This window comes from Cyprinodon tularosa, unplaced genomic scaffold, assembly GCF_016077235.1.
Source record: "Cyprinodon tularosa strain WSP-4 unplaced genomic scaffold, ASM1607723v1 ctg494, whole genome shotgun sequence".
Classification (NCBI taxonomy): Eukaryota; Metazoa; Chordata; class Actinopteri; order Cyprinodontiformes; family Cyprinodontidae; genus Cyprinodon; species Cyprinodon tularosa.
This window is the reverse complement of record NW_024039223.1, coordinates 507,240-520,756: the sequence shown is the minus strand read 5'-3', so window position 1 is coordinate 520,756 and position 13,517 is coordinate 507,240.

Sequence of the window (13,517 nt, the reverse complement as noted above, 5' to 3'; positions counted from 1 at the left end):
TTGGGACCAAATAGCACTTAGAAACGACACTGGGAAAGAACGCTATGGACGGCAGAAGAGGAGAAGAGGTTGCAAGAGGAGGAAGAGAGTTTTGTGTCGGATGTTGTGAATGATTCTCTTCAGTTATACATTTTTTATTTAGAGGAAAGTGGGAATGAAGTTGTTGTAGTAGAGGACACCAGGGCGGCAGAAGCTTCTTTTGGTGTAGAAGGCTTACACCCTCGCAACGCTGGCAGTTCTGTTAGCTCTATGCCTGCCGAAGACACAGACATCCATCCCCATGAACACTGGGACGTAACTTAATGGTAAATGATTCTTATATCAGCCGTTGCGTATATTAGCTGCGACATATAAATCCAGATGCTATGACCAGAAAAATTTGATTGACAGATGACCTTTGATATATGATTGGCCGAATTTAGGTTTACAAGCTGACATATATTTAACTGGCCTGCATAAAATAACAAACCCCCCTGACATTAAGACAGGATTTTTTTTAAAATAGAAATCTTCTAACTTTTGGGACAATATGGTCTAATAAAGAGTACATGTATGTTTAAGCCAGAATAATTTGAAATTAACCCTTTAAAGCCCGATCCAAGAATAAAACAAAACAGAAAATTACTCTTTTTTGGTTTGAAGTCCTTATTTGGCCTTTTAACAAAATATGTAAAAAGAAAAAACAGAAATACATTTTTGATATTAATAATTTATTACTATGCGATAAGTCAAGATTATTTTTTGTGTAGTCTTCTGCCCTCTGTTATCAGGTATATCTGATTGTGTACAATAGGATTTTGAGCAAAGTTTTTACCATTAAATTATGCAAAAGGTGTCAGACGCAAAACATTTCAGAAACCGTGTGGATCATATATGATACATTTGGCATTACAGGGTTAAAAATATGACTTTCCTACAACTTTAAGCACAGATTCCAATATATCTGTGGTGTGGGGACTATAAATCTGATATTCATGATGGCAGTACTGCTGCTGAAGCTCCTCAAAAATGTTATTAGCACCCAGAAAAGTAGTAAGAAGTTATGTAATGGTTGCTAGGGGACAGAGAGTACGGTCGTAGGAAGTCAGAGAATGCTGGACCTGTTTGAATCCATACCCAAACTCTTCCGGCCTCCTCGAAGGACCCTGTCCAGGTAGATCAGGTCCTTGGAGGATGCAGCCAATTAAATCAAATGCACCCACTTGCAGCACAGTGCAGGGTTTTAGACAGTGAGCCAAAGTGACAGTCTGAATAGTGAGCTGACATGTTGTGGTCTCTCTAGAGAGCAAATGTCCTGCTTTGTAATCAATATTAGTAGCTACACATATTAAGGTACAGGTCAAGGTACAGTTTTTGATCAAATGTATGCTATTTAAATTTGCTGTGGTTTTGAATTTTCCTTATGAATTTATCTTTGAAAGTTAATAATTGGACTAAAAAGAGCTTGCAAGTCATCCCTATTACAATCGAGGTGCATAAGAACTACTGCTCCATAAATACACACATGCCAATAACAAAGCCACCACTGTTGTTAGAGTCTTGGTACAACCTGCTGCATACTTTGAAAAGGGAATGACTTGGGGAAATCAGGGGAGTTTGTTACTACTCAACACTTGTAACACCAGTTCGACTGGACCTTAAATAACTTGATGACAGGGAGTAGTTAATCTGTGTGATAGTCTGCTTCTTCCTTTTTACCTTGGTTTTCCTGGTCCTGTGAGGAGACAGTGGGATAGGTGAATGTTCCGTAAGTGAAGAATTGCTGTGGAATAGACTGTCAGACTCTATTAGCCTAAGCGATCTCTATCCTAAGGGGGGATGTAGCAAGTAGTTTAAAGCAATTTCCAATCCCTGTTTTCAATTTATCAACTTTTGTACCATTACCAGACAGCTTCCCTTTGACAGTTGCTCCTCTTTTCTGTCGTATACTTTGAAGAAATCCTTGTAGGAACTGATTTTGGAACTTTTCTTGCCCTTTTTTATTAGACTCAAAAAGCTATGTGTCTCAGCCATCTCTACCCGAAAATGTAAAAGGTGTATGGTGTGTACTATTAATGTTAGAACTGATGAAATAACCTTGACATAAACATGGATGCGAGTGTCCAACAAAAATGGCTTTTCTATGTGTGCGTGTTTTTTTTATCAGCTGTGAATGGCACCTGCAGTAGTATGGTTCCTCCATAAATCAATTCTTTTCACTGTTAAAAGAGGACCTTATTTTTGAATCAAGTGCAAAATGCTGGGCCAGAATAATCCTGCTGGACTGAGAAAAGTCAGAGAAATATAATTACTGTATGATTCCACTGTACTGCTGCTGAAAGTGTTCTGTCCATGAATAAAATGGGCTTTTTTTCCTTAGCCGAAGTGGAGAATAGCTACATAAAACTTAAGAAGAACCCCTCGTCTTTACTGCCACTTGGGAGTAAAGTGAAATAGAAGAGGAGGTGAAAGGTCATGTCTCTTCCGTAGCATTTAATTAGAAAGACAGGATACTTTGTGCTCTGTTCAGCTGCTTCAGGCATTCTTTAATTGCCTCATTCCTAATTTTATCCAGCAGCCCCATCTGTAAAGTCCATTAGAATTCATTCAACATGTGCATTTGTGAAAGCTGATTACAAAGATATTTTATGCAACTATACTAACAATGCCTTTCCTAAACTGCAAACATTGAAAATAATTTCTACTGCCACATTTTGAGCCTCCTTCTTTTTAAGGCCATTAAATTTTAACCTTGTTTTCCTTATGCAGAAGATCTACAATTTGACTTGGGAAGTAGTTCTCAAGACATTAAAACCTCTCTAAACAAAAACTGTTATAGAGTAAGCAAGATTCATTTCCACGTGGAAAGCCAATGAGGGAACATGCACAGGCAGAGAAGCCTACATCATGTTAGAAAATGTGATGTTTATGCTGTTCACTGTGGAAACTATGAAGGTTTTAATATATTTTTATTCTCTTCTCATCTGCTCATTTTGAGACACATGTAGTTAATGGGTTGGGAATTAGAGCAAACTGATCTGATTTTCACCTTAATTTAATCAAATCTGTGGTGGTGGTAAATTGTGTTAAGGAAATAATTAAAATGGAATATTTGTCACAAAAAAAAAAAAAAAAAGCGCTGACATACATAAGCAAACATACCAGTGGCAGCTGGTGGAGTTTTCTCCAGGGGGGCTATAAATTCAAAATAGATGTAAACCAAAAACCAATCAAACGTATAGTAAGTTATCACATCAGTACATTTATATGAATGCCAACAAAAAAAAAACATTACAAAAACACTTTATAAAAACAAAACAGAATTTCATGAACAGATTTACATTTTGTACATAAATCTTGCCCTTCTGAGGCTTTGTGAAGGCAAATCTGTGTTTTGCATGGTCAAATTATGTCACAAAGCTAAAAAATAAATATACCAGTTTAATAATGGAGAAGCTAATAGACAGCTTTATATATTTCAAATACATAAAAACTATTTATTTTATGAGAATGTGTTTATTCAAGAGCAACGATGCAAATTAACAAACATCTAGAAAAAGTACACTATATTATATTATTTTCCAGGTGAATCCCAGATTGTTCACGGTTATTTGCCTTTCTAAAAAGTGCTTCAAATCAGTCCTGCCCGTCTTTATCCATGCTGGGTCAGATCCTGACATTTAAAAAAGGAGGCAGGGAAAGCAAATTAAAGCACTAGCCTTGCTACATGCGGTTAGCCAAGCCTTCTTGCTTAACCAGGTCCTGGTTAAGCAAGAAGACCGAGTGTAGCGTCTCCCTCTGTCTCTGGACTTCTGATTAATATTGATGTTTGGCTTATCAGGGCCAATAGTCTTAACCTCCAGCTTCTTTTGGTAAGTTCTCTGCTCAAAAGGTGTTGCTTTAAGGGACTTGACTGATTTTTTTTTTCTTGTGTCATCTCTCTCTCTCTATCCAATGCATCTCCACTCCCGCGACTTGACTTGTCAATCGCCCGCAAAACGTCTGCTCTGTGGCGGGAGGTGGTGACCAAATACACATCCTGCCACCTCAGGTCGCTGCTTAGCTGGACCCTGGGCAGTCCTGTGTGTTTGTATTGCAGAGCTACTGCGCATGTACACCTGCTGTGCATGTACACCTTTTAACGACAGCCAATGGCTAAATATTTTTGCACCCTAGAGCGGAAATACGTCACCAGTCCAACGAAAAATAAAATGGTAAATTGTAAATGGCCTGTAGTTAAATTATGCTTTTTTCCAAGTCAGGAGACTCGAACAAAGCGCTTTACACTACATTCAGTCATTCACCCATTCATGCACACATTCACACACTGATGGTGGAAAACTACATTGCAGCCACAGCTGCCCTGGGGCTCTCTCACAAAAGCGAGGCTGCCGTACACTGGCGCCACCGGGCCCTCTGACCACCATCAATAGACAATCAGTAGACACTTTACTTGTCATTAAAGATTAAATATTTATCTTGCACATCTAAAAAATATATATCAATATATTTCTAAATATTTTAAATTTTGATTTAAAATTAAAATAATAATAATAAAAAAAAAGTTTGTGTCTTAATCAGGTCATTGTGTGGGTGGTGCAGCGCACTAGCGCCTTCTATTGGCCAGCCGCCACTGAAACATACCCTCTTGTTGCCTTTTTTTTATGAGTTTGGTCAATTGTTAATTCATTTAGCACTTAAAGGAGTCATAACCTGGCAATTTATATATACAGTCCTTCTGAAAATGTCATTAAATTTATGTTTAATCATTTTGGGGGAAAGATGCAACTCAAATAGAGCTCATTTGAACCATGTTTTTTACCTTTGATTTTTTCTTTTGAGACTATGCATGAGAATTTGACCTTTGACAAGGTTATACAACAGGTAAAAAATTACACAAACAGCAACACTTACCAACTGCAAGCAAGTGAGTTCCTGATTGTTGAATAGCCCCTTTTAGTGGAATAGAGTGGTGGTGCCCATAGTGTGCCTTTATGGGCTTTTCTCTTTTAACAAAGAGCTCATATATATATAAAAAAAAGCCACTTTGACATTCCAGATATTAACTAAAACCAAATTACATGTAGACATGTTTTAAAATAAAAAGGTCTGATTTCTCGGTAAGGAAACCTTTCATAAAACATGTTTGGGAAAATGGCTTGTTTTTATGTAGTAGGTCATTCATTTTTTTCTGAATCAAAAAATGAATGAACCAGATTTCTCACATAAAGGGTCTGATCTATGGAGTTAAATCAGTGACATCTTTGATCGATACTGAATGGGAGATTTAGCTTTGAAAAATGAAAGACTGAAACCTAAACATTGAAAAGTCAAACATTTAAAATTCAAATGTGAAAAGTCAAACATTGAAAATTCAAAGTTGAAAAGTCAAACATTGAATAGTCAAACACTGAAAATTCTAAATTCCCTTTAAAATGTACGGTATAGAAGTAAAAAGTACAGAATTTCCAGCTGCAGCTTTTTTTTCCAATTAGAGATGATTTTTGTGTCACTGCAGAGTTCCTTCAGCTATGACGTCAGGACAACCTGGCACTAGTTTTGCATCAGGGGGTGGGGCTAAATTAATACTGTAGCTCCATGGCTAACTTTGAAATATAGATTGTCACTCAGCTTAATCTGAAACTAAATGATACATAGCCTGTACTTATATAGAGCTTTTTCAAGTAAGTGTTATGATGGGTCTCTGTGATTAAACCCACATGCAGAACACCACACGAAGCAGGGTAAAAGTTTAACAGTTTATTAAAGAGTGGCACACACAGAGTAAACAAAGCACTGGTTCTGGTACTGGTCCGGGACTTGGTTTCACAGAGAAATCTGCAGAGAGGGATTGTTTGGTTAGCCAGGTAGCAGCGATGACTTGATAGCGTTTTGATTCTGGTTTGTACCTGATGAGGTTCAGACTGATCAGTGGAGAGAGGGAACCGTTTGGGTCCAGAGACTGTGGTTCCAGCAGAGAGCTCAGCAGCGGCAGAGCTGAGCTTCAGGCTAGCGAGATTCAGACCTTGAGTTGTCCTTCTAGTTCTCTCCTGAGAACTAGTTGGGAGATTCAGACTGAGGATCTTCAGGTTTGGCTTCTCTGGGCAGACAGGCAGGTAGGTTCCCAAACATGAGCTCCTCCAGAGCTACAGATTTCAGTCGGGTTTTTCCTAAGAGCAGAGAAGACAGAGACTGGTTAGGATCAGATTGCTCTCTAGAGCAGACAGAGATTCTAGTTCAATCTGAGGCTCAGGTTCCGCTAACCAAAACTGGTCAACACTCTGGCGCTGAAGACAGGTCTGGCCGCTGCTTATGTAGAAGGTCTCCTGATGGGCTGATGATCCTCAGGTGTGCAGGAGGCTCCAGCTCAGGAGACCCATAGCGCTCTCTGCTGGAGACAGGTGGCAGATCTCCAGATCCCAACAGTAAGGAGGTTTGACCAAAGTGCTTTACACTACAATCAGTTATTCACCCCTTCACGAACACACTGATGGTGGCAAGCAAAAGCTGCCCTGGGGCTCACTGACAGAAGGAGGGTTGCCATACACTGTCGTCACCAGGCCCTCTGACCACCAACAGTAGGCAATGCGGGTGAAGTGTCTTGCCTAAGGACACAATGACACTGAAAGCTTGTGCTTGAACCGACAACCTTCCGATTGCAAGGCAAAATCCTGCACCCGACGTCACTGCCACCAACTAAACTTACTGGATTATTTGTCATTTTATAAAGCCAAAAGATTACATATTACACAAGATGACACAAATTAATTCCCTTTTTTGTGGTTGTGCAGCAAAACTTGAACCGCTCTCTTCCATTAGTTTACCGCATGTTGATGATGAAGGGTACCGGAAAAAATTAGGGACTGAAGAAGTCTTCAGTTAAGCCCCACCCCCATGACGCAAAAGCAGTGTCAAATTGCAGTGACATCATAGCTGCAGGAAGTCTGCAATGACACTGAAACCAATCTCGCATTGAAAAAGTGCTGCAGCTAAAAATTACAATATCCTCATAAGTTTTTGCTTTTTTATATAGAATTTTATAAAAATACAAATTTTATTTTCAGTATTTAGATTTTCAATGTTGGACTTTTATATGTTTGACTTCTCAGTGTTTCATTTTTCAATACAAAATCTCACATTCAATGTGAAGTTACGCTTTCACCTATTTACCTACCTAGTTTTCACTTGTAATGTTATTGTGATTACAACAGTCAATGACAAACCCTTTATTTCAGATATCAGAAATACATATTCATATTCTGGTTTGCATTGCTAAGCATTTATACTGTACATCACCCACAACTTGTCCAGTCATTGCAAATGCAAAATAATTGTGTGCACAATTTTGTGCTCCTTATTTTGTATCTTTTAAGATCAGGCTTGCAGTTTTCTACTTTTGTAAGATTTCTCTGGAAAAAGACAGCTACAAAACGAAAACAAACCAGATACAAGTACAATAACTACAGCTTTGTTCTTTTTAAACACTATGTGTATAAATCATATTAACAAAATTATTTAAAAGGTTAAACAAAATTAAGGAGGACTAATTATGCATGCTGATACAGGATTTATTAAACCGACAGGGAGTAAGCCTTCTTCAGAAGACAGGTCTCACCAGCATCACAAACTGCAAACATCACATCTGCCCTAAAATATAACATTGGGTTTATCAAGCTACTGGGAATGGTTAAATCCATCTTGGTGGAATTACTCTGTAGGTAGGATTACTCTTGTATTCACCCACCTCTTTTCACCTTATTATCACATTCTTTTCCTCAGCAGGCAAGTTTAAGACTACTGTTTTAATGTGTAGCTCAATTCAATCCCCAGCATTTACACTGGATATAGTATTTATTTTAGTTAATCACTTAAGCATTATACTGAGCTCTATATCCAGAGTGCTTGGTAACAGGATTATGTGTATGCTGGTTGAAAGTTAGGCCAAATATACTTTGTACAGTAGTTGTAGTTTGTTAAAAGGTTTCTTTCTAAAACATTAAAGCAGCTCTACTTAAGTAATTCTTTAAGTTTCAGCAGCTCTGCTTTGCATATTTAGAACTAAGCTTTACTAATCCAACCATGATGTTGAAAAACCTTTTTTTTTGCCATTGAAAGTATTATGCATTGTACTCGAGTGGGTCAGAAAAGACACATGAAACATAAATAATATAAAAATCTATTGTGCTGGTAATTCTCCTTTTGTGTTTGCAAGATTTTTTTTCTCAAAGCTTTTTTATTTTTTTTTATTTTACTGCTGAAGTCTCCCTTGAATGATTCACTTAAGAGTGGACTCTGCACCTGCTGTTTAAAAGGTTCATTTTAAACTTACAACCAAGGCTGACACCCTGGGAACCCTGGCTTTGATTGATTGCTGGGACCATTGATCTAATTTTGAAACGTTAGAATTTTTTTCTCTGCATCCTCCCTTTTTTTTCCTAGCAAGGTTTGGAGTAAAACTAATTTCCTTGTGCTTCATGTGGAGCTTAACTATCCATGGTGGAAAAAACGAAGTGAATAAATAAATAAAATAGTCCAGGAAGCAGGGCTTTCACAGTGGCACAGGGATTTTTATAGACTGGATCGATTAAATTTGTCTTATTTGGAACAATGGGACATTGTAACTCTGTAAGAGGTAATGTGGTTGAAAAAGCCCCTAACTGTGCAGCCATTAGGTGAGAGAATGTTACCAGGAGACTTTTCACATGCAGGGATTTACAGAGGCATAATACTGGTCTGAGCTAATTAGAATCAAGAGCAACCTAGATAGCGGAGATGTGGGCGGGCATCCTGGGTTATCAAGACCTGCTGCGAGAGTGATGTGGAAAACAGGACTCCAGGGCAAGGTGGAAACCAGTAGGCCTTCTGAATAGAGAGGAAAACTGCTGATTTTTTTAAATAATTGTGAGACCATTCCCATTTAATATTCTGAGATATATTTAAGCTTTTAGTATTTCTTTAAAAATGATTTATGTTTATGGACTTCTACTGCATCTGCAGTCGTACGTCTTTTTGCAAATGACTCTTCCAACTGTCATGTCAAGATTTACTCAAATTTCTTGGTTTGGTCATCTAACTATACAAAGCCTCCTTTTCTTGCTAAAGAAATACATTCCCACAGCATGATGCTACTGTATTACCACTATTTTACACAGAAGTATTGTTGCATTTACAGTGTATGTGAGTCAGAAAGTTAAAGTGTACTGTGATCTGAACAGACTTGTCTTTCAAATATTTGCTCCATCTTTACCATGCTTTTGTCTTTATCTTTTGTCTTTATTTATTAACAATCTTAAATTTATTCAGTAGATGTCAGATTTCAGAATGTTATTTCAAGATCCTTTTTTTAAAAATCAAGTTATAAAATTAGCAGAGTTGGAAGTTTCTGTAATTTGGTCATTGGAACTCATTTACTTGTTTATTTATTGGCACTTAAAACAACTGACCCACTGTTAAAACGTTGGTAGTCCTGGATATTTAATTGTTTAAGATTTTATGTGGGGGTTTAGTGTTGTTTTTATTGTATTGCATCAATAACAATCTATTAATCATGCCCCCCTCAATCACTTTCTTTCATAAACAAATTTAAAGGCCTAATTTTATGCAAAACCCTTAGAAAGTGTTGTCCTTTTTCTGTCCTGAAAAGCAGGACTGTGTCCTTTGTGCTTTTCTGTATATAATGTGCACGTGTGTGCCTCTGAGAAGTACTCTTCTGTCAGTGTATTCAGATGTGTTTCTTGCTATGTCAGGAGAGGATAGAGACACAAAGTGCCTCAGGACATTACAGCAAACTCCCCTGTGCCACCAGCCCCCCCGACACAATTACCCACTCATGTCTAATTGGCATTTGAGGCTTCTCTGCTTGATCGACCATGGCCACATCAGCATGAAGTGGTGGTGCAGCGTTTGCCAAACTGCGACTTAACTGGTATCACGCTTTGTTACTCTCATAGCTACTTACATAATTTGTTGATGTAAATTCACTCTGCCTAATTAGCATCGTCAGCCTCTCATTTAATCTGAGCAGACATGGGATGCAGTCAGTCTCTGGCGCTGCTGTCCGTTTAGCTGATTTACTGAGCAGTGGAATACAGGCCTGCTGGTGTGCTTTGTGGTAATGGATTTGTCGCACCTTGGCAGAGCAAATTCTGTTTTTAGTAAAGTTTAGGCGTGAAGAGTTGGAGGAGACACTCTTTTCACCAGAGTGACATTTAGAAAAAAGCTTGCAACTTGATTATTTAATTCTTAAGAGAAAAACATTGATTCTGAGGAAGAATTCTAAAAAACCTCTGAGTTGATTTTGTCTTGGCAATGGCATTTCTTATTAGAGACCGTCTATATAGTTAATGGGCTCTATTTTAATTAAGTCATAGTCAATTTTTTAAAAACTGTTTAGCAAGACATCTTTAATACATTTTATAGTAACACATGTAATTATGTTATTGCGCCTTTGCATCCTCAATCCATTATTTACTTTAGATAAATGTAAAAAAAAAACAATTTTATTTATCAACAACTGCACCACAGTTGTTGGATATGATGCTCATTTTTAATTATAGCTAATATCAAGCAAGAGCAGAAAGGACACTCAACAATATACGATATCTGATATTGCATTTTTGTGATTGATGCTCTTTGATTAGGTTTTATTACAACTGTCTGATGCTTGAGCAAGAGCTTCATGTCGACAGAACTGGTCTTATGAGCACCATCCTCCCACTTCTTCAGTCAGTAAGGATATTAGATGAGACTGGTGGTTTGTGATGGTGGCAGGGTCAGTGAGCATCTCATTCGCATATCCCCAACCCCTCTGTTTCCTTTGATGCTCATCCATTTGCCTCTCCCCTGCACAGCAGGGTAATCAGGACAGTGACACTTTATGAGAGAGGAAACGACAAAAGGATTTAAACACAAAGCCTGTCGATGGAACAAACTTCATTTGCCTCCTGAGTATGAACTTGCATGCGTAAGCACTTAAGGTCAAAGAAATTAGATACATTCAAAAGTGTTTGTATTACTTTACATCTTAAAATTTAATGTGCATATTACTGAAATCTAAGCTGTTATATTTTTGCTGGTGTATGTATGGCAGACAATCATGATCAGTCCATATACATGTTATACTTTCATAACTAATTTTGAGGAGTTATGTTTATTTTTTTCTATTAGCTACTACCTTCAATTTTACAATAACTTTTTTGACGTACTTGAACACATAATTATTGGCTGATCTATAATACCTAAATTCAACCAGCCTGTGACAAGTGAAGCCTAAGAACACAAGCACAAGCAATCAAGGATCAAGTTAAACTTGGATCAAGTTTAATTTTACTTAAAGAAAATTATATTTTAATACTATAAATGAAAAGAAAGTTCTGAGAAATACTGAGAATACTATCAGAAATGTAGTGCATTAAATTACAGTTGTCAGAAGTGGTTCAAAAGTGTAAGGTTTGCAGGGAGGATCAGCTCGCTGCAAAACCTTTTAATTTATTCATAGTATTATGGATATGTATTTTTTTTTTTTCCAGATTTCGCTTAATGCAGAATACTTTTGGAAAGGTACATGTAAAATATTATGCACTCAAAACAAAGACATTATGTTGACTTCAAACCCAAAAGAGGATATTTTCTAACCATAAATGTACACAGCTGATTACTATGGATACAAAAGTTTTAATGTTATGTTTGGATCATCATTAGCATCATGATAATCATCATCACAATATTAAAATGTTGCTTCAGTTCAATATGAACTTTTTCAGATTTTCTTTAAAAATGAAAATCCTGTTTAATGTATGCTCAGTTGCATTTTCAGTTCCATTATCATCGTAAAGACACAGCTAGGATTCTTTTAAAGTTAAAATCATAGCAGATCATGAGCACTTGTTGACTTCCCCCTAAAGTTAGATATATAGCAGATTTCCAGTAATGCAACATAATACTTCATATTTCACTGGGAGGGCATATTTAACTAGACTTTTTGAAGATCTCTGCAGGGCTTCCACACAGATTTTGGTCAGTAATAAAGAAAAATTTCCCTCAGGGTGAGGCTCATAGGTACTGTTTATTTTGACCAATGGAACCAAAGCCTGGAAACCAGAGGAGCAGCGCTGCTGGAATTGAAGCAGGTGGGTTCCGGGCTTCAAAGACCAAAAGATAATCTTGTAGAAAAAAAACTAAAGCCAGGCTCAGAAATGTGCTGAACATCTACAAGCTTTTGCTCACAAAGACACTGGGCTCATCATGTGGTTTGAGCCAGTCCAGGAATGCTTTGATGCTGCTTATCTCCGAACTTTTGTCAGTTTATTTAACCGCGTTTTAATGTATAATATGTATTCTAAATGCCATCTCCTCTTTAAAGAACTTAGAGGAAATCCAAAAGAAATAACCTTGGAGTCGAAAGCTTGTGCTAAAGCATCAGTTGATTCAAAGGCTCAGCTTTAAAGTCATCTATAACACAAAGGGAAAACTGCTTGGCCTATAGGTGGATAAACTGAAGCAAAAGATGGCACAACTTAAGCATATATATATTTTCATCAGGCTTATATGCTTTTTCATTTTCTGAGCAGAATGATAATGTAGACATATTGAGTAGATTGTTGAGTTACTTCTAAAAAAGATTTTATTTCATGCAGAACTTTTGTATTTTTGTTCTTGACGCATCCAAATTGAAAATATTGGGTATGAGATCACAATAGGTATTAGTCATAGATATTAACTATAAAACATTCATGGAACTTTCTGGAAAGAGAAATTTGTATAATTTCTAAGCCTTTAGACGTGTTTTAATCAGTGAGATTGCCACATTCCAGATGTGGTTACTTGTTGGTTATATGATTGAAACAGAGTTCTCTATAATTTAGCGAACACACTCAGCTTTTCTGATTGAATGTAACCTCAAACAATGGCTAGCATTGGGCTTCCTAATAAAACTTTAACATTTTATAGAGAGCAAAAGTATATTTCAATTTCCATTGGTTTGTCAACGATTGATTTTTAATGGCCAATATGGACCAACCAAAACACATTATAGAGGCACCATTGGTTTGAACAGGAGAATTTTTAAGTTTTTTTTTTTTTTTTAACAAAGCATTAATCTTAACAGAATCATTTGGATCTTAAATACACTAATATTTCCATCCATGACCAAGCATTTCCTTTTTACATTTTCAGATTTGCCCTGATGTATTGTCTGATTGTGTGGATAATATTGCATCATGGTTATGTAAATGAAAGAAGCAGTCATTAAGGTTTTTTCGATGCAATTTAAACTGTAAAAAATTGCAAAACACCCTAAAATCTATATGTTTTAATTGTTCTAAAAGTACACTTTTTTTGATAGAGTTCTTTTTCTGATCTAGGATATAGAATTTGCAGCATTTTTCATATGCATGTAACCCTCACTTATTTTACAAGAAAATAATTATGCTAGCATAGTTCTTACAAGGTATATATGTGATCATAAAGCCATAGTGAAAAGACTGAAAGATTAAATCTAGATTCCTGACTGATCTGAGGTTTTCTACATGCAATTCATG